Here is a 22,159-nt window from a genome sequence, read left to right as displayed (position 1 = left end):
CACAATTTTGCTGTGGAAAGGGAGGGTGATTGTCGGTGGTTCTGTAATAATTTTTTTTTGGTGGGAGGAGGGGGGGTGCTGCGGCGCCCGCAGTGCAAGAATTTTGGGAGAGGGAGAGGACGATCTGTCTTGAGGGTCGGGGTGGGGATAGGGGGAGGGAGCATGTGGAGGTTGGCATAAGTTATTTTATTACTATTTTTTTTCTTTTTCTAATTAATTTATTTAAATTTATGGTTAAAAATTGTAATTTGTTCATTTAATTTACAGTTATATTTAATCTATCAAACAATAATACTCCCTCCTTCCGTCAAGATTATGTCACAATTATTATATCGGACGTCCGCCAAGATTATGTCACTTTCTTTTTAAGGCAATGGTCTCACCATCCTTTTCAATATTTTATCCTTACTAATTGGTGTTTAACGTAACCAACACCTAAATCTATAAAGGGAAAACATAAAATTCTACCTAGTCGAGAAGGCTGGAAAGAGTAAAAATAGCTGATCGGAAACCTCGCACGAGAAAGAAAACAACTATTGTATTCGAAAATATGAGAGAGCGTAAGTCACAGTACACGAGCTCGGACCCTATTTATAGATTTACAAGCGGAGGGGTAAAATAGTAAAAACATCTTCGGTGCATGCGTCTTGCGTGGTGGAAGGGTACGCTGGTAATTTCGATAATACGCGGGAGACCTTCCCGCGCATTTAACAACTCCTCTGGTAAAAAATGTCTCCTCTGGCAAAAGCGTCTTCTCTTTCGATGTAATCTCTGGTGGAGATGACTCTTCTGGCAAACACGTCGTCTCTGGCAAAGACGTCTCCTCTGGCGAAAGCATCTTCTCTGTCGATGTAATCTCTGGTGGAGATGACTCTTCTAGCAAACACGTCGTCTCTGGCAAAGGCGTCTCCTCTGGCCATGGTGTCTTCTCTGGCGCGGATGACTCCTCTGACGAAGGTGGTTCCCCTGGTGAGGGTGACTTCTCTGAAGAACGCGATTCCTCTGGCAAGAGCCATTCCTCTGATGGATGAAATCCCTCTGGTAAGAATGATTCTTCTGACCCATACGGCTCCTCTGGCGAAAATGATTCCTCTGATTTGTACTCTCTCCCTATTCTGCACATATTGCTCCTCACCAACCACTCCCCCCTCTAGTCTGGTTGAACCGAGTATTCTTCATGTTCAACCAGTGGTGTATTATTAGCATCAACGCTTTGTTGTTTTCCTTGACCCCTGTAAATCATAAAGACATAAGCATTTTGATTTTATGAGAAAATAAAGATAAGCCTTGTGAATTGTTCTCTGGCGTTTTTGTTACTCCCACCCCCTGGTCTGGCTAGTTCACTTTGGAGTGGTACAACTAGTCAGAGGACTCGTCCGCATGGATGACGTCATCCGCATTAAATGCCTGCCCAGTCTACAGTATTTTCCCCGTACCCCGAGGTCACTTTTTAATCTTCGCGTCTTTTCGCCTCTCCGTAGAAATCCTCATCCGTTGATTTTTTCCGTATGCCACGTGCCGTTCATCCCGCGTGCTGGTGGTTACCCGCGTACAATTTTACTTAGTCGATTCGAACTCCCACTTTTCACTATTCTTCTTCTCCAAGCTTTCCGAACGATTTTTCTGCATTTTCCGGCGGTTTCCTCACTGTTCCGGCATCCTCCCGCGACCCTTCCGCTCCAGGTTTTACCGTCCATCTTTCTCTGGCCTAGGTAACTCGCGCATCCTCTTCACTGCAATTTTGTGTTTAATCGTAGCGTAGTGGTATAACTGTTGGTGCTCTGATTGAGCGTGTTAGAAACCCTAGGATTGGCATTTCCCATCATGGCCTACACCTCCGCCCCTCAACCCTCTCGCTCGCCCTCTCCTTCTGCCCGAGACCCTTCATCTTCCTCCCCATCGCAGCAAGATCTCGAAAATCTTCCTTCCCCCTCTGTTTCTGATGAATCTCAAACTGCGCCCCCTCCCCCTCCACCTAAGAAAAAGGGGAAGAAGACCCCCCAACCCCCCAAAAGTGTTCCTCCATCCCGTCTTAGTGTCGCGGAGGTGGAAAAATTGAGAAGCACATGTAGGCGTCCTGAAGGTTTAAAGTTCGAGGCCTTCTCTAAGGGTTCAACGCCTCCCGAGAACCTTCGCCATCCCAAGGTGATAGTTGTTTGGAAAGCCCAGATAGATGCTGGTTTAAGTCTCCCTCCTCCTACCTTGCTGGTCGATGTTTGTAATTATTTTCACATCCCTTTCTTTCAAGTCGCCCCTTCTGCTATCCGAAGGCTATATGCCTTCCATGTTTTGTGCCGGGCTCACGGTGTTGGGGACACCGCAAAACTGTTCTGTCAGACCCAGACCCTTCGCATGCAGGGCAGTCCCCTGTATAGCTTTGCAGCTCATCCAAAACATCCTACTACCTTTCTCTCCTCTATGAATTCTTTCGATAAGGGCTTCCTGAAGCATTATTGTTATGTGCGCACCCTTTTCGGCACCTGGCGCGATTATCACGTTTTGGAGCTGGAATGGCATAAGCTTCGCACTACTTATAAACCGGCCTCTCCCGAGGTCCCTTCTACCCGTGACCAGAGTATTATAGCCCACCTTAACGCTATGAACAAGGCCCAGCCCCTAGACTGTAGGTACCTTGCTGAGAATAATTCATCTCTGGCATACAATGGTCTATTTCCCCTGTACCCAGAGAAATCAATAGGTAAAAAATATACATTAAAAAACATATTAGCTTTTGTTACCATGATTTTAATGTTGTGAAATTTTGGTTTGCAGATATGTCTTGGAGGCACAAGTGTGGGGACAATTTGTCCGACATTCCCTCTCTTGCTGGCAGCGGGGAACATGGCACAGGTGGTTCTGCTTCCGGGACAAATCCCTCGGAGCAGCCTACTGGGGCCAAGCTGACCCCTATTCCTCCTGTAGTTGAAATCCCAGAGGGGAATGTGGAAGCCTCGCGTCCATTTGACGCGGAGGAAGTTGATGCGGGAGCCCTTGTTCATAGGGGTAGACGTTACAGCGCTGGTGATGCCGCTGGCACCTGTGAAGAAGATATCCAAATCGTGGATATTACTGATGAGGTTCCTTCGCCCGATTCAGCTCCCGGTGCCCCCCTTGCTGAGCTTTCGAAGAAAAGGAAGAGGGGCTCCCTAATCTCTGTAGGTGAGAAGGAGAAACAGGAGGGCCTGAAAAAGGCCGGCAAATCTTTAGAGCCAGCAAGGAAGTCTGCTGGTGGTGTGAAGATTCTCCCCTCTGCTGGGGACAAGGGCAAGGGGCCAGCTAAGAAGTCAGCTGGTGGTTCTAAGGTTCTCCCCTCGGCCGGTGGAAAAGGTAAGGGCAAAGTTGTGGTGCCCTCGGCTGATGAACCAGAGGATCTTGTTCCTGGGCCGATTTCGAGTTTATCGGGGCAGGAATTGATTGATGCCTTGATAGCTCGTGTCCACTCAAAGGACCAAGAGAAAATGGAGAAGCTGTCCCGACCGGCTTTAGCTACTCAGCTCTGCCGGTTGGCTCTTCAGGTATCCTGCATCTTATATTCTTTGTTAAAAATTTTAAATTACTAACCTTTTATTGTTTTGTTGGAACCCATTTTATTTTCTTGCAGGTGGAGTCGGGGATGTGGGGGGCTGTTAAATGCATCCATGACTACGAGGTGGCAGAGAAAGAGAGAGAGAAGGAACAAGCGGACGTTGCCAAGCGTGATGATGCTGTCGCTGGGGTGGTGGAACGCCTGAGTAAAGCTGAAGCGGAGATTACTGATTTGAAGGCCCGGCTAGCTCAAGTAGAAGTAGAGAAGTCCTCTCTGGTTTCTGAATTGACCAGAACAACTAAAGAAAGCCATGCGAGCCTTGCCAGGTTCAAGGCGGAGTATGAGCAGGCCTACAAAGGAGCCCGGCGCTACTGGAAAAAGACATCTGCAGAAGCTCAGAATCGCGCTTATATCCTGGGGGTACGAGATCAGCGCCTGGAGTATTTCCTGTCTCCGCAAGGTCAACACTTCTTAGGGTTAATGCTGGAAGGCACTCTAGGGGCTTTCAAAAAGACTCCCGAATACCTGGAGGATTTTGGGCCCCTCTTTGCTTACGTGATAGAACATACGGCCTCAAAAACCTTGGAGATGGCGAAAGCTACCCCGGAGCAACTTGCTTCCTTGAATTTCCGAGCCTTGATGGATAACCTCAAGGATGAGGAGATCAATGCATTGATGGGGATCCCTGCGAATTCTCCGATGAAGCCGGAATGGTGGTACCCAGTGCTGGAGAAGGCCATTCCCTATTTTACTTTTGGGATTGGATCTGACTCATTGCCCTCCGCGCCCATGTACATGCCTGCTTTCTCTGCTTCCCTTGTACGCTTTGTGAACCGGAGAGCACCCGGACATTTTCTCAATTCAGCATGGAGCCTCCCCTGCCTTCTGACTTGGCACCCTCAGCTTTCTCTGACTCTGCCTCCTCCTCTGCCGCGGTGGACCAGCTGTTTGAGCTGTATCGAGATGAGAACCTATATGTGCAGGAGGCTGTGAAGCTGTTGGATTTGGGGACTCGTCTTCCCCCAGTGAAGGAAGCAGGCATGTTGCCCGTGTTCACAGAGAAAGCCGTTTCTGGCCATGCTTCTGCCAGTGGTGTTCCTCCCCCAGTTTCATCTGCCTCTGCTCCTGTCTCCTCTACTGTTGCTCAAGCTGCTTCTGTTCCTCCCTCTTGATGTTCCCCCTTTCTCTCCTGACTTTATCAAAAGAAAATTTTGTAACTCTTTAATTTGTACCAACTGAACACTTACCGCCGGTTTTTTGATGTACATCTTTGCTTCTTGGGCATGCTTTAATGAAATTTCTTTCCCATCCTTGCTTCTTTTATCTCTGTTATTTGTGTTGTTTTCGCTGCTTGTTGAGGTGGGGTTTATATTTCCGTCTTTCCCCTGTTGATTTGAGTTGACTTGTTATGATTGTTGTTGATGCTTCTCTGATCCCCTCCCTTGGAGTTGCTTTAATTTCTGCTATGGGGATTTCGTTGACTCTTCTGGCGAGGGTTTGGATGATTCCTCTGGCGAGGATTCTGATGACTTCTCTGTCGCGGCCTCTGATGGCTCCTCTGGCGGGGATTTTGACGACTCCTCTGGCGAGGATTTTAACGACTCCTCTGACGAGGATTTTGTTGACCCCTCTGGTAAAGATTCTGAGGACTCCTCTGGCGAGGATTTTGATGACTCCTCTGGCGAGGATTTTGATGACCCTTCTGGTAGAGGTTTCACCGCCTCCTCTTACGAGGATTTGGTTGACCTTTATGTTAGGGATTTCACCGCCTCCTCTTACGAGGGTTTGGTTAATTTCTTTGTCAGTGATTTTGCGCTTCTCATCCAAGCTGCTTCCCATCCAAGCTGCTTCCTCTCGAAGCTGCCTCCCATCCAAACTTGAACACTCTGCGCGGAGCATGGAAGACCTAGAGAGGGTGCAACCATCTTTCGCGGCTTACGATTGTCAGGAACGCCCTGCACGGAGCATGGAAAACCCAGGGGGTGTGACCAACTTTCGTGGCTTACGGTTAAAACAACCTCTGCGCGGAGCATGGAAAACCCGGAGGGTGCAACCAACTTTCGCGGCTTATGATTAAGTGTTATCTCTGCGCGGAGCATGGAGGGCCCGGGTGGCACAACCAACTTTCGCGGCTTACGATTGTCAGGAACCTCTGCGCGGAGCATGGAGGGCCCGGATGGCACAACCAACTTTCGCGGCTTACGATTGTCAGGAACACCCTGCACGGAGCATGGAAAACCCAGGGGGTGCGACCAGCTTACGTGACTTACGGTTAAAGCAACCTCTGCGCGGAGCATGGAAAACCCGGGGGGTGCAACCAACTTTCGCGGCTTACGATTAAGTGCTATCTCTGCGCGGAGCATGGAGGGCCCGGGTGGCACAACCAACTTTCGCGGCTTACGATTGTCAGGAACCTCTGCGCGGAGCATGGAGGGCCCGGATGGCACAACCAACTTTCGCGGCTTACGATTGTCAGGAACCTCTGCGCGGAGCATGGAGGGCCCGGATGGCACAACCAACTTTCGCGGCTTACGATTGTCAGGAACACCCTGCACGGAGCATGGAAAACCCAGGGGGTGCGACCAGCTTACGTGACTTACGGTTAAAGCAACCTCTGCGCGGAGCATGGAAAACCCGGGGGGTGCAACCAACTTTCGCGGCTTACGATTAAGTGCTATCTCTGCGCGGAGCATGGAGGGCCCGGATGGCACGACCAACTTTCGCGGCTTACGATTGTCAGGAACCTCTGCGCGGAGCATGGAGGGCCCGGATGGCACAACCAACTTTCGCGGCTTACGATTAAGTGCTATCTCTGCGCGGAGCATGGAAGGCCCGGATGGCACGACCAACTTTCGCGGCTTACGATTGTCAGGAACCTCTGCGCGGAGCATGGAGGGCCCGGGTGGCACAGCCAACTTTCGCGGCTTACGATTGTCAGGGACACCCTCTGTTCTGGTGAAGCGTGATCCCTCTGCTCTGTCGGAACTTAATTCCTCTGGTTTGCCCTAGTCTTGCTGAGAAACAATTTTTGAATTTAAAAATTAGGACCTACGGGTATACACCCTACTCCCCCCTCTGGTAACATGTGCAATGCTCTGTTATGAACATGTTGGCCCAATTATTTCTTACTCCCTTTTCCGGCCCATAAGTTCGTGCGGGCCCATTACCCCTTAGCCCATTTCGTAAGCCCCATACTGCCTCTATATATATCCTCCCCCTTTCGCGATCTAGGTTATAATTTCCTCATTTCTTTTCCGCCGCCCCAAACTGCTCTCTTTTCCAACCCTAGATCTCCTGCTCCTTTGGCATCAGCTACCCCCTTATCCTGGTTGTAACGCCCTCAGTCGGGGGAGACAGTCCTTTTGAGAAAGTACACCGGCTCCCGTTGGTGGCTGAAAAAACAGGACTCTCCCCCGCCTGAGGGTTTTATCTCCAGGATTCCTGAAGAAAATTTCCCCCTTGGACCGTTCTTAGCTTGGTTGTAAGGCACTCAGGTAAGGGAAGTTCCCCTCTGAACAATCACGTCCCTGAAGGCTTCGCCCTTTTTCTCTGTGCCTCTGGTGCAGATCTCTAACTTTGTGGTTGTAATGAGCGGGTTTCCCTTGTTTGAGAGCGTTATTACCAGTTTTCCCAGATCTAGACGTTGGTCCTCCGGATCTGAGCGTTGATTCCCCAGATCTGGATGTTGGTTCTTCGGATCTGGTCCTTGGTTTGTTCCTTTTCTGTATTCCTTCTTCTTTGGCGTTTTGACTTGTTGTTTTGCTTGATATTCTATAGACGCGGAGTGGAGCTGAAGTAGATCTGAGAGATGAGCGTGTCCCAGCGACGAAGAAGGACTCGGAGTGTTGGATCGTGGAAGAAAGGGTGTTCATCTCTGATGTTTGTTTTCCCTCTGACCTGCTAAGAAGCAATTTTTGTATTTGTTTCACCCCTGTCCTGCTAAGAAGCAGTTTGTATTTTGAATTTGTAAATTGAGGATTACGGGTATACACCCTACTCCCCCCTCTGGTGACATGTGCAATGCTCTTCATGAACATGTTAAGTAGCATTTGTAATGTAGGAAAACGATAAATAAAGTAAATAAAACGACACCAGGGAATTCCCTAGAACCACATATCTGTTTTATTGATATTATGGCCCCGGACCTCGTTAAAACCCCTGTGGGGAAAAGGAGTATCCGGTCTACAAATGATCATTCTTGTTAGGCAGCAGTTACACATAGAACTTTTTAAGCGTGTTTATATTCCATGGTCTGGGGAGAGCTCTGCCGTCTGAATCCGACAATATGTACGCGCCGCCTCCCAAAACCTCTGTGACGATATATGGCCCTTCCCAATTGGCTTCGAACTTACCCACCGCCTTTAACGCATCAGCTCGCTTGAGAACCAAATCTCCCTTTGACAATTTCCTCACTCTGACTCGCTTGTCATATCCCGCTTTGATAATGCCTTTGTACTTGGCCGCTCTGACACGGGCTTCCTCCCTCTATGCTTCCACCAAGTCCAGCTCTGCTCGGCGGAGCTCCTCATTGTGCTCAGTGTCATACGTGGTAATCCGGTATGATTCTAGTCGTGCCTCTGCTGGTATCACCGCATTGGATCCATACACCAGCGTGAATGGTGCCTCCCCTGTCGCCGTTTTTGGACTAGTTCGGTGAGCCCAGAGAACGGTGTCCAGCTCTTCTACCCACTTCCCTCTGCTCTGAGTTAGCCTCTTCTTGATTCCCTCACATATGGTCCTGTTAGCTAATTCCACTTGTCCATTTGCCTGTGGATGAGCCACAGAGACAAACCTCTGTGTAATATCCATTCGATCACAGAAATCCGCGATCCTCTGCCCTGTCCCATTATCAGACACAATGATTCGTGGCACTCCGAATCTGCAACAGATATTCCTCCAGATAAAGCGTTCCACTGTAACTTCATCGATCTTACTCACAGCCTCAGCCTCGACCCATTTAGAAAAATAGTCTACTGCCACAATGAGAAAGCATTTCCCTCCAGGTGCTGTAGGCAGTTTGCCGACTATATCAATGCCCCATTTGTCGAACGGACAAGCAGCATACATGACCCCCATGGGTTCCCCTGGTATGTTGATTCTCCCGGCATGCCTCTGACAAGCTTCACACTTGCGGACGAACTCTCTGGCTTCCTGGTTGATATGAGGCCAATAGAACCCGGCCCGGATAATTTTGCGCACAAGATCCCGAAATCCCGTATGCCCACCACAGCAACCTGCATGAATTTCTTGCAAAGCAAAATTAGCTTCCTCTGGAGATAAACATTTTAGCAAAGGTTGAGTGAAAGATCGTTTGAAGAGTTGATCGTTGATTAGACAGTAATTCTCATAACGGGCCCTCTGGTTGGACTCTCTGCTTAGCCGCTCCCCTGTCTTTAGGAAGTGTATGATCGGAGCCCGCCAATCATCCCTGATCTCTACCGAGAACACCTGCGAAGTCTCCATCTCTCTGGTATCACAGAGTAGAATAATTTCGTCGCTCCAAGTTTGCTCTACTGTGCTAGCCATGCGCGCCAGTAGGTCGGCCTTCGTATTCTCCTCCCGAGAAATCTGTTCGAGCTTAAATTGCATGAACTTTTCTTTCATTCCGTTAATTTTGGTATGGTACGCCTTCATCCTCTGATCCTTGATATTATAACTTCCCGAGAACTGTTGTGCAACCAGCTGGGAGTCCGTCTTTATAATGACACACTCGGCTTTAAGCTCTGACAAGATGTGAGCCCCTCTGACCACGGCCTCATATTCTGCTTCATTGTTGGATAACCGACAAGTGAATTTGATGGCGAACTGGTATGTCCCATAACCTGGTGAAGTGATATAAACCCCGATCCCACATCCCTCTTTCGTCACGGACCCATCCACAAAGGCCACCCAAAACTCTGGTATAGGACGGCGAGTTGTTTCTTGTATGAAGTCTGCCAATGCTTGTGCTTTGATTGCTGTTCTCGGCTCATATTCGACATCATACTCCCCTAATTCCATGGCCCACTTGACCATTCTTCCCGACAAATCCGGGCACCCCAAAACTTGCTTGAAGGGAAGAGACGTGCGTACTATCACTCGGTGTGAAAGGAAATAGGGCCTCAACTTTCTGGCCGTGACTATGACTGCCAGAGCAGCCTTCTCAATCTCTGTGTAATTCTGCTCAGGCCCTTGTATGATTCTGCTGACAAAATAGATGGGTCTCTGATGACTTCCCTCCTCTCTGATTAGCACAGAGCTGATTGACTCCTCCCCCATAGCTATGTATAGATACAACGTTTCTCCCGGAACTGGCTTGGTCAGAGTTGGGAGTTTTGCTAGGTATACTTTAAGATCCTCAAACGCCGCTCGGCATTCCTCTGTCCATAGAAACTTGGTTCCCTTCCTCAACAGTTTGAAAAACGGCATGCTTCGCTCTGCCGATCGCGATATAAACCTGCTCAAAGCAGTGATACGCCCATTCAGAGTCTGCACCTCCTTGATTCCTCTGGGCGGTGTCATTTCTAAAATAGCTTTGACCTTGTCGGCGTTGACCTCAATCCCTGCTGGCGTGACTTTATACCCCAAGAATTTCCCTGTTGTGACCCCAAAAGTGCACTTGGCTGGGTTCAACATGAGTCTGTGATCTCTGACTACTGTGAAGATCTCTTCCAGATCAGACACATGGTCCTCTGCCCTGTTACTCCGTACGAGCATATCGTCTACGTACACTGAGATATTCTTAGCAAGCTGTTCTTTGAAAATTTTCTCCATCATCCGCTGATACGTGGCTCCTGCATTCTTCAGACCAAACGGCATACTCTTCCACCCATATACTCCACAACAGACGGCAAAGGCCGTTTTGGCGATGTCTCCCCTGTTCATCTTTACCTGATGATACCCTTGGTACGCATCCATCATGGATAATAAGGCACATCCTGAAGTAGAGTCCACCAATTGATCAATCCTTGGCAGAGGATAGTGGTCCTTCGGACAAGCAGCGTTTAAATCTCTGAAATCCACGCACATCCTCCAAGTATTCGTTTTCTTGGGTACCATCACCGCGTTTGAGATCCACTCTGGGTATTGCACTTCCACAATATGCCCAGCTTTCAATAGTTCATAGACCTGCTCTCTGATGGCAGCGTCCTTTTCAGCCCCAAAATTCCTTGTCCGTTGCTTTACCGGCTTGACCTTAGGGTCCACGTTGAGGCAATGCTCCGCCAACCCTCTATCGATTCCCTTCAAATCTGCGGTGCTGAAAGCAAACACATCTGCATTTCGCCGAAGACAACCAATGAGCTCTTCTCTGACCTGATCACTCATGGCCGATCCAATCTTAGTCTGGAAGCCCTCTTTCCCTGGAAATAACTCTATCATATTGCAAACGTCGCTGGTGGACACCAGCGCGGTTTTCTCTGTGGAGTCTCTGTCTTTTAATAAATCCGCCAACTCTTGGCGCTCCTCTGCTGGGGCGTGCACCTCGCCCACTTTCCCCTTCTTCCGGGCGTTCGACCCCTCTGTCCATCTTTCCCTTTTCTACCCCGCTGACTGTGTGAGCATTTACACGTGGCATGCTTTTGATGTTGTTTGATCGCCGCAAACTTCTCCCACTCTTCCACCCTCGATGGGAAACTTCATTTTCAGATGAAACAGTGATATAACAGCTTTGAACGCTGTCAAGGCAGGCCGGCCGAGTATGACATTGTACGAGGGCTTAGGCATATCCACCACTAAGAACCGTACCATCCTTATTTTGTTACCTGCAGCTGTATTGCCCAGAATCAACGGCAACTCTACATACCCCAGGGGCATGACCATCTCTCCTCCAAACCCAAACAGAGGAGCATTTGTCGGCTCAACATGAGCGTTAATTCCCATATTTTGGAGACATTCCTTATACAAGATGTTTACAGCGCTGCCCGAATCCACGAAAATACGGTGAATAATGCAGCCGGCAATGTCCGCCGTGATGACCAGCGCATCATCATGCGGATACATTAGTGTGCGTATATCCTCTGCTCCAAAGGTGATTGCCGGCTCCTCTGCCGCGCTGGTGACTTCTATGACCCTTTTAGGATAATACCCTGTTTTAACTGCTCTGACGACTTGCTTTTTAGCCCTATTTGATGTGGGCATCCCGTTCTCCCCACAAATCATATGAACTTCCCTTCTATACGGGGGGGAGGAAGAGCTTGCCTGTCTGCCCCCTCTCTGCGATTATCCTGGTTGTCATCAAGCCTGCGATCTCTGTTGTTGTTCCCCTGTTCTCGTCGCTGATCCCGGTTATTTCTTTGATCCCTCTGATCTCGCTGATCTCTCTGATCCCTCTGATCTCGCTGATCTCTCTGATCAGTCCTCCTCTGACCTTCATTTCCCCTGTCAATGAGATGGTCGAGATATCCCTGACGCACCAGTAACTCCAATTGGTGCTTAAGGTGTCCACAATATTTCGTGTAATGCCCGAAGGAATTGTGATATTCACACAACTTATTGTTAGGCCCTTCCTGCGGCGGCCCAGTCCGGTAGGTCCCCGGTGCCCTAAAGAACGGCTGATCCTTTATCAGATGAAAAATTTCTTCTTGTGGTTTATTCAAGGGCGTGTATTCGGTAAACCGCGTTACTTCATTCACTGTGCGCTGTTGATTAGATGGCATTCCTCCCTGGGGTGGGAGTACCCTGGGAGGCAACCCTCTGAATGGGGCCCTATCTTGCTGTCTCTGTCTTTCGGGTGCTTCCTCAGCTTTCTTGACTCTGTGTTTCTCATTTTCCACCTTTCTCGCCATTTTGGCATCCTCCAACTGTAGATAACCCGGCAGCCTTGCCATGATGTCATCAAAATCCCTTGCTGGTCGAATTTGTAATTCGTCAAAAAAGATCCCCGGCCCGAGTCCTCTGACATAGGCGCAGTTTTTAATTTGCGATTCTGCCTCTGGCACCTCCAGAGCGGCAAGGTTAAACCTCGCTGTGTACTCCCGTAGCGTTTCTCCCTGCTCCTGCTTAATATCCATCAGCGAAAGGGCTGACTTCCCTACCCTTCGTGAACTCGCGAACTGCCGCAAAAAACGAGTCTGTAATTCTTCGAAAGAGTGAATGGAATTTGGGGGCAGCGTCCCAAACCATAACTGAGCCGGTCCAGTAAGAGTAGTGGAGAAGATTCGGCACTTAATGCCCTCCGTGTACATGTGCAGCGTAACCAACCCTTCAAACCGATTGAGGTGTACCTCCGGATCGGTAGTGCCATCGTAATCCAGTGAGATGGGCTTGTAGCTTCTAGGTAAGGTATCTGCCAAGATATCGTCCGAGAAAGGACTGCGGTTGTTGATCGGGTGGAGCCTTGATGTCTTAGCTCTCTTGTCCCCCTTATGCCTCCCCTGCTCCCTTCTGTCTCTGGGCGCATCACGAGCGTGGCGCTTGTGGACTCTATATTCATGTCTGCCAGAGGAATACTCCAGCTCCCTCTCCTCTGACCTCTCTGTGTAGCGCGATTTTTCCGATCGATGGGACTTCTCCACCCGATGCGATTTTCCTGACCTTTGTTCCCTATCCTCCCTTCGGGATTTCTCCTTAAGTGATTCCTCCAGATCCTGGAGTTGATGTTTCAGCTGAGACACTTGGTTTTTTAACCGAGCCTTCTCCCTTGGTCTCTCCTCCTCGAACACCAGGGAGACGGATTGACTATCAGACTCGTCAACCCTCTCCTTTCTAACAACACTGTTGAGTCTGACCCGGCTCCCCTCTGGTCTTCTTTCCACTTCCCTGTCAGCTGGGTCCCCTTGCACTTCCAGAGGCATCGCAGCTTGTTTGTTGATTGCTAAAGTGTTTACCTCCTGAGCAGCGGGAGGTGGGGCCTCAGTGCCCTGCAAAGTAGCCGTTCCCACCAGTGGAGCTACAGTGGGAACAGTGGACAACATGGGAGTTCCTAGTGCTTGACGCACAGCGGAGTAGTGAAGCAGCGCCATCATCTGTTCCATTGACCCAAACGTAAGCTGTCCCGCTCCAGGCGCGGGAGTTAAGCTTGGCATATCAGATCCCGGAGTTACCAGAGCAGATCTCTGGAGACTTGCATTCAGCCCTGTCAACGGAGTGGCGGAGATAGCCTGAAACCCTGGTGGTGCAGCGAAGGCAGCATTGCCCTGTAGGCCAGTGAATAAGAAGGCAGGCACCTCAGTGGTGAGAGCAGCGGAGTCGAACTCTTTCTCCAGGTTGCGGTGAGCATCTGACGATCCCATAGTACCTACATGTAAGCAAAGTGAGAAAAGTCCCAAGGACAAAAGAACAAACCCTCCGTTACCGATGGGAGTCCCAATATAAGAAATCCAATAAAGAATCTCGAGCACCGGTACAAAGACCGTTAAAAAGTTCCGAGTAATTCTACACTCTGGAAAATAAACCCAGAGTATAGATTGAGAAAAACAGAGCCCTCAGTAAAATCCAGCAGACGCGAGATACCCAGAGATAAGTACAAACAGAGCAACCACCAGAAGACTTTTTATTTACAAAAAAAACCCACTTAAAATTCAATTTCAACGTGGGATCCTTTTTCCACTACATCAAAATTTTCTCCACTACATCAAAATCATCACCAATTTTATTAAATCATGTGCCCAAGTAATTTGACATAGTCTTGGCGGACGGAGGGAGTATTAATTATCTTACCTACAAAAAACCCAAGACTATGTTTAGTAAGGACAGATAAAGCCAAATAAAGGATATATCATGGTTCAACTAAGTGTTTAGTAGTTATATGATATATAACAATAAAAGTCTGGGATAAGACTTAGCCCGTGCGGAAAACACGGTTTGTCACCAGATAACAACTCCGCCACCCTCTTCCGTTTTGTAATCCTAAGGTGAACAGTAACACATATTAGAAAAAATTTAGACAAAAAAATCCTGCGCCTTAACAATTTATTTCAGAATTTTAAAAGCAACAAAGAGCCCTAGCAAAGTTCTTCGTCTTAGACGATATCTTCACTCATTTCTTGCAATTCCACAAGAGCCACTCAATGCCCACGAAGAATCGTTTATCAGCATATTACCAGAAGATTAATCCACCAACGATTTTTTCTATTGCTTTGCGATTGTTGACCGGTTAAAGGAAGCAAAAGGAAACCACGATAAATAGCAAAAATCAACCCTTGGCCCTAGGGGTGAGCAAAAAATCCGAAACCGAATAACCGAACCGATCCAAACCGAAATTATAAAATATGGTTCGGTTTTTTCGGTTTTTCGGTTCGGTTCGGTTTTTTTTTCATAAAATTTCGGTTTTTCGGTTCGGTTCGGTTCGGATTTTTTAAAACCGAACAAAACCGAAAAACCGAATTATATTTATAATATATATATAAATATATATATATATAACATTTTAATTATAATTTTATAATATCTAATTTCTAATATTTTTTTAATTTTATAGTTTTTTTTTGGAATTTTCGGGTTTTTTTTTTCGAAAATTTCGGTTTTTTCGGTTTTTTTTTTTCGAAAATTTCGGTTTTCTTCGGATAAATTCGGTTTTTCGGTTCGGTTCGGTTTTAGTTATAAAAATTTCGGTTAATTCGGTTCGGTTCGATTTTTTTTTAAACCGAACTAAAATATGGTTTGGTTTGGTTTTAGCAAAAACCGAACCATATAACCGAATGCTCACCCCTACTTGGCCCTGAGGAATCCGCGATTCAAGGCAGATAGGTATCCCATTTCTTTCTCAGATCTGATTGATGAGGAGTAAATACCACATCAGCGCTGACAGATTATTTTTGTTATTTACGAAAATAAATAAATCAGAGAATATACAGAAACAATCAAATATCGTCTGACAAAGCTGAGGAAATGACTCAAAAGTCAAGGTTGTCTATATGAATAACTCATGAAATAGGCTTACAATGAAAGTCAAATCGGCAGTATAAGAGACACATCCGCATGGCCTAAGAAATAATCAAAGATAACGTCACAGCTGAGATAACCTTTTTAAGAAGAGTACAATTGTTCAGTGATCATCAAGGATTACAAGAAATCAAAGGCGAAATATCAAAGACCAAGCAAAATACCTGACGAAACGCCCAACAAAAGCTGCTAATTAGTTATTATTATTGTTAGAGGCGGAAGGAACTTGGTGAATGAAATGCAGTGTACGTGAGTCATCAAATTTACTGTTCTACCCTTGTATCTATCTTATAAATAGCTAGTTCATTCCATTTATAATACTTACGTTATCTTTAATATACAGAGCAATTTCTATAATTCTTAGGTGTGTTCTTCGTGTTCTCCAAGCATTTTTTGGTTTTCTTCATTAAGCCGCGAGACTCAAATTTTAGGGTTAGTGTCGAAAATTTCTAACCCGATTAATCCGCTCCCGAATAACTCAATAGAGCTAACCCGAAACTGGATGGATTGGCCTAATTGACATCCCTAATTTTGATAGAAAAGAAAATTAGATAAATTTATTTAACCTATATGGAAATAGGCTCCAATCGCCAATCCCCTCACCAATGTTGCTATCAACTTCCTGAATGCTCCGAAACTCTGCATTCGGAAATTCGGCGATTGCGAGCAATCATCTTTTAGAAAGGAAAACTTGCATTTGGAAATTCGGTAGTTGATAAAACATTTCATTTTTAACCAATTGCTCGAGGGTTCGAATCACCAAAGAAAAAAAATGAAAAATCATTATTGATCCTCTTTTAACATGAAAAACTCTTTTAAAAAGGAAAAAAAAAAATAGAGCGAATTTGAGATTAAATTGATAAAATGTAAAAAATCAATTTCATCAAAATGAGAATTCATATTAAATAGTTTAAAATAAGGGTAATTGCCCCTATATACATAAATTTTTACTAAATTATGATATTGCACATCATCTTTCAAAACCGCTTCAGAATACATCACCTTTATCTATTTTATGATTTTGCACATTACCACTAAATCTGTATAACGTGAAGATGAGTTGGCAGCCGGAAATCCACATAAGCACGCCGGTCGGAGCATTTTAATGACGTGGCATACAGCATGGCCAAAACTGTGTCGTTTGGCTCAATAATTGAAACACAAAATTTTCAATCCCTAAATCAGAAATTGAACAGAACTCACGCACTCAACTCTCGCTGAACTCTCAAGTGAACTCACGGCCGAGCAGGGTCGTGGCTCACGACAGCGCGGCGAACCAGGTTCGTGGGGGTAAGGCTCGCGACGCGCATGTGATTAAGATTCGTGGAGTTTTTTCTAGTTTTCGTAGCTAGCTAGTTTCTCCCAACACAATCTCAACGTTTTTATATATTTCCTAGCTAGCTAGTTTCTGTAATGGATTTAGTCAATTTAGTAGTGATTGTGTTTTGTTTCCAGATGAGAAGAAGGACAAAAAGGTGTACATAATTCCGGTGGTGATTGGTTTTGTGTGCATATGCATCATGATCTTCGTCGCTTCGTATTGTATGGTAAAGAGAAAAGGTACTAGTGATCAGTTTGGTTTATGGACATTACAAGTCTAATTGCTCATTACATTTGTTGCTTTTCCATCCTGTCAAATTAGGAAGCGAAACAGAACAGAAAAGGGTCTTCCAAGCAGAGCAAACATTTCCATCAGACTCAACTGCAATCATACTCAATCAAGAATCAGAGGTAGATAGTAATGAGGAGTTGCCCGTGGAATGGCCTGATTCTGATACTACCCCCGCCCCCTCGTTGCGAGCCTCTGCGTCGCGAGCCCGACCCTTGAACCCTCCGCAGTCGCGAGCCCCACGAACCCTGGTCCGCCGCGCCGTCGGCAGCCGAACTGCCACGAACCCTCCGCCTTTGCGATCAAAATCGGCACCCTAGTCCGCCGCACCGTCGTCAGTTCAGTGAGCGTGCGTGAGTTCACTGAGCGCCGTTGTGAGTTCAGCGAGAGTTGAGTCATTAAAATTTTGTGTTTCAGTTATTGAGCCAAACGACACAGTTTTGGCCATGCTGTATGCCACGTCATTAATGCCGGCTTGCTTATGTGGATTTCTGGCTACCAACTCATCTTCACGGTATGCAGATTTAGTGGTCATGTGCAAAATCATAAAATAGATAAAGGTGATGTATTCTGAGGCAGGATTTTAAAGATGATGGCAATATCAGAATTTAGTGAAAGTTTATGTATTTAGGGGTAATTACCCCTTTAAAATATAAATATTTTTCATGAAAAGGTAATCCAACACGAAAGGGTAATCTGGAAAGTAATCCAATACAATTGGGTTCATCAATGAGTGTATTTTTTTTATTTTTTTTTGAAAACGTTCATCAATGAGTGTATTATCTTTTTTTTTTAACGCAAAACTAAGAGCATTCACATTCATTGAGTCACTTGGAGGTTAATTCAAGTGACTCATATCCATTAATTTTGATTTTTAAATTTTTCATTTAATTTAAATTGCACCAATTTAAATAACACAATTACTTGAAATTAAAATTGAATTAATTTAATAATCCTAAAAATTACATAAACTAAATAAAATTAAAGACATAATTAAAAATTACATAAATTTAAAACTAGCTAATTTCCACACCTTTATCTTTCTAAAATAACCAAACTTGTGCCCGCATAGATTTCTCGTTGATCAAATGTCATGTTAATCGTCGTAGATCTCCCTCTTAAGGCGATTCTTTGTCTCGTACTCCTCATTCATTATGTCAAACTTGGTGTTTGTATTTTGCATGTACTGTTCGTATTTGGGCTCGTCCCCTAAGTTGAACGCCAAGAAGTCGGGATGGTAGTCGCCTAAGCGGGATGATAGTTGCTTGAAAGATCACCAATCCACGATCCAATTTGACGAAAAATAGTCAAGAGCATTTGGATCATTGGGATCCATTTTGATAAGTGGAAGAATTTGAGAGATGGAAAATAAAATGAAGGATGAAGAGAATTGAAATTGTCGGGGATGGTTTTGGAAGAGGATTGATGGGGTTTATTATATAGATAAAATTTAAATAAATAAAAAGGCATAAAGCCATTGAAAACTAAAAAAAATAGTACTCCATCCGTCCGCCAAGATTATGTAAAAATTACTATATCGAACATCCACCAAGATTATTTTACTTTCCTTTTAAGGCAATAATCCCACCATTCTTTTTAATATTTTATCCTTACTAACATTCTTTATTTACAAAAAACCCACCCTAAATTCAATCTCAACCACACATCTCATAAAATGATAACCACACATCTCATAAAATGATAGAACCCTTTTTTCCATTACATTAAAATCATCACCAATTTTATTAAATCTTGCGACCAAGCAATTTTACACAACAAGGGGGTAATTGATTTAAAATAATCAAATAGCCATTTAAAGTTATAAAATAAAAATAAAAATAAAAATAAAAAATGGGCAATGCAGCCAAACATTGAAAATCAGATTTTTTTATATACAGCGCATGCATTGCACGCACCTTGCATTTAGACGGATTAGTCAAGCTTATCATGATGAGTCAACCTTGAGTCGACGACAACTTACATCTGATTTTTAACTTAGAAAATCAACTCAAGCCCCCACGAATGAGTCAACCAATGTCAATGCTTTTAACTCAACTCAAATAGACATTTCCAACAGAAAAACAATCTTGCAAAATAGGAGCTCAACAAGTAGAGCTACATTAATTCAACACAACATATGAAATTCAAAATTGATAGTATTATATCTTCATTGTGCAATGGACTCGTTGAAGCAACAAATTTTTCTCCAACTAAAAACTAAGCCAAAATCATAAAAAAATTAAAAATAAAAAAATAAAAAATACAACAACAAAAACAAATTCTTTTCCAACTAAAAACTAAGCCAAAATCATAAAAAAGAGAATTTTCTACTACAACAAAGACACAGACAGTTGCAATAGCAAATGTTTTGCAATTTTCTTAGTCAAAGAGACCAAAACTCATATCCTGCAAAAGAAATAGATAACCAATTTCTTCCTTCCAGCAGCAATTAACTCAATAATATCTATACCGGCAACTTGAGACAAGCAATTCAACTATTTCCTTATCGACGTCAGCTACAACTGACACACAAATAGTTTTAGAAGAACAATATTTATGACACTACGGCCAAAAGAACATCTATGACACTTCAATCTCAATTATAGCAACAATGAATAATTTACTTAGAAATGCTAATTAGCAATTTTGTATCTCTGCAGCTCATAAGACACCAAAGGCATAAACATCTCCTAAAGCAATTAAAAACTAAACACATGTGTACATGTGTTGGCATAACGATAGGAAGTTAATGTCTAATACCTAAAGTCTTGAGTTGAGTCCTCCATTGCGCAATCTTTAAATTTCTGTATTTTCTTATATAATTTATCCAAAAAAAACTAAACGCATGTAGATATAAACAAGTCCAGGACTCTTATGTGCAAATCCAAACAGCCCTAAAATAAATGAACGCGTAAAGTAGATGTTAACCTGAGCCGAGGATGCCGGAAATATCATCAGCAGAGGGGAGACATTGCCACCCAACACAGCCAACAAGTAAGCTGCTACAACCTTCACTTCTGTCAGAATCACAAAACAAGTAGAAATTTATTGAAACAAGAAACAAGGCCAAACCGTAATAAAAGAAAAACTAATTCTGAGAATTACTTAGATATGAATATAAAGTTCATTAAGTGATAGGAGAAACAACATTGCATTATTAATTTAATTTGATTTAAATTTTCACCAATCCTAGTAACTGACTAACTGAGCAGCATCTCGTAGGCTCTCAGCACAATAAGAGCTTTTATCATACACATCAAACACTTATGAGTGCATAAACAAGTTGAAGGAAAACGGTAGAGATAGTTGAAACATACAGGCCATTTCAAACTGATTTAACTTATGAGCATAGGGGAAAATCAATATAAGACCTCATCGTGACCAGAAATCAAACACAGTTCATTACCAACTTGGAATACCATATAACAAGCATCGAACATCTTGTATGGCAGTCATTACAACTTACAAGATTCACAACACTGGAAAATACAGACATGTGAAATACTTATTTAAGAATGCAAGCGAGGCAAAAATTCTTAACTGATTCGTTAAAAACCAAATCCAGAAAAACCATAATAAATTAATCAAGAAGATAGGGGAAATCATTATAATTCGAAGAGAATTTGAGATGGATTTAGTAGACAAGCACCGTAGATAGAGCGGCGCTGATCTGTGGATCCATCTCAACGGTTGTCTGGCCGCCGCCGAGCTCAACTCGGCATTTAATTTATGCACATTTGCTCAAAGACTATCCCATTCTTATTCTTTACAGAATATTGGCGCAGCCTTTGAAACATAGTGCCATTTGCTGTGAAAACTAATTGCAATAGAAATAATAAATCAAAAAAATCTTCACTTTCGGTCATTGATGCGCAGTAAAAAAACAAGTGCGCTAAAAATGAAAATTTGATACAAAAATTGGAGAAAAAGAAATTGGAGAAATTTTCAGAAAGTGTAGGTAAGATGATTGTTGACAAATCAACTGAAAATAAAAGACAACTGCCCATCTTTCCCTTGTGAATTCGATTTTGCAGAGAACACTTTCGATCAGAGTGCATATTGAATCAAATTCGCACAGCGTCGATACACACTATCTCTGCTTCAGACTACATTTCCTGACTTCGTATTCATCAAAATCCAAAAGAATAAAAAATTAATTCATTATAAAACAGAAAGCAATTCAAATAGATTAGGAGCTGAGATCTGTGCAGAGTGGTTGAAGACATGAGGGTAATTTATACAGCAGGTGACGGCCCATTGGATTAACGATTAGGGTTTGTGCGTCCCCCAATTTGTTAATTACCCAAAACACCCTCCCACCTTTGATCGCAGAGATAAGGCTATGTTTATCGGCAACCATTCAACCATCTTTAATATTTAATTAATGAGTTAATTGCATATAATATTACGAACTTTGTTCGAAATTTATTTTCCCCATGATCTTTAAAAATTTCATTTTTTATCAAATACTTTGACATTTGTTCAATTTTCCCACGATTTTTTTTTCGATAACTGAAAAAATGACATAGTAGTGATGTGAATTTAATTTTACACGTAACACTGACGTGGAATATATATGAATTTTAAATTACACATATAATATTAAATCATAATAAAAGCCCTAATTCTTTTAATTTCTCATTTTTATCGGGCAAAAGAAAATTAAAGACTGCTTTTGGCGCTAGAAAAAAATGATTGTTTTCCTTTCAACCACCTTTGTCGAAGAGTTCATCTCCAGACCAGTGTGAAAGTCTTCGTGTCGAGGTCTTCCAAACCAGTGGCGTCGATTGCTTCGTGTTTCCAGTCATTCAAACTAGGGGTGAGCATTCGGGCGGGTTGGGTTGAAACCGAACCGTTTCGCCCAACCCGAACCCAAACCGCCAACTAAAATTTCAAACCGAACCAAACCGTTTTACTTGAAAAAACCGAACCAAACCGAACCGTAAAATTTCGGTTCGGTTTGACCTAAAACCGTTCTATTTTTTTTTTTTTCAAAAACCTGGTAACAGCGCCGCAGCGAGGCTCGGTCTCTCTAGGCGACGACGTGGGGCGGCGAGGCTCGGTCAGTCCTTGGGCCACGGCGTGGGGCAGCGCCGCAGCGAGGCTCGGTCTCTCTAGGCGACGACGTGGGGCGGCGAGGCTCGGTCAGGCCTTGGGCCACG

The 22,159-nt window shown here is 44.3% G+C and overlaps 2 long non-coding RNA genes and 2 other non-coding genes across 4 annotated transcripts; 1 reads left to right on the top strand and 3 right to left on the bottom strand.

Annotated features, from left to right (window-relative positions):
• Positions 1 to 16,462: 16,462 nt before the first annotated feature.
• LOC130987093 (uncharacterized) lies at positions 16,463 to 17,654 on the top strand. The gene is made up of 3 exons (XR_009089568.1): positions 16,463 to 16,698; positions 16,844 to 16,948; positions 17,031 to 17,654. It is a non-coding gene; the product is annotated as an uncharacterized LOC130987093 (long non-coding RNA).
• A 1,479-nt stretch (positions 17,655 to 19,133) lies between these two features.
• LOC130987092 (uncharacterized) lies at positions 19,134 to 21,248 on the bottom strand. The gene is made up of 2 exons (XR_009089567.1): positions 19,926 to 21,248; positions 19,134 to 19,519 (listed from the first exon to the last, which is right to left on the bottom strand). It is a non-coding gene; the product is annotated as an uncharacterized LOC130987092 (long non-coding RNA).
• LOC130987277 (small nucleolar RNA snoR143) lies at positions 20,617 to 20,801 on the bottom strand. The gene has a single exon (XR_009089667.1). It is a non-coding gene; the product is annotated as a small nucleolar RNA snoR143 (small nucleolar RNA).
• LOC130987276 (small nucleolar RNA snoR135) lies at positions 20,948 to 21,100 on the bottom strand. The gene has a single exon (XR_009089666.1). It is a non-coding gene; the product is annotated as a small nucleolar RNA snoR135 (small nucleolar RNA).
• Positions 21,249 to 22,159: the final 911 nt, after the last annotated feature.

Source organism: Salvia miltiorrhiza, chromosome 5 (assembly GCF_028751815.1).
Source record: "Salvia miltiorrhiza cultivar Shanhuang (shh) chromosome 5, IMPLAD_Smil_shh, whole genome shotgun sequence".
NCBI classification, from domain to species: domain Eukaryota; kingdom Viridiplantae; phylum Streptophyta; class Magnoliopsida; order Lamiales; family Lamiaceae; genus Salvia; species Salvia miltiorrhiza.
This window is presented reverse-complemented; position numbering and strand designations above follow the sequence as displayed.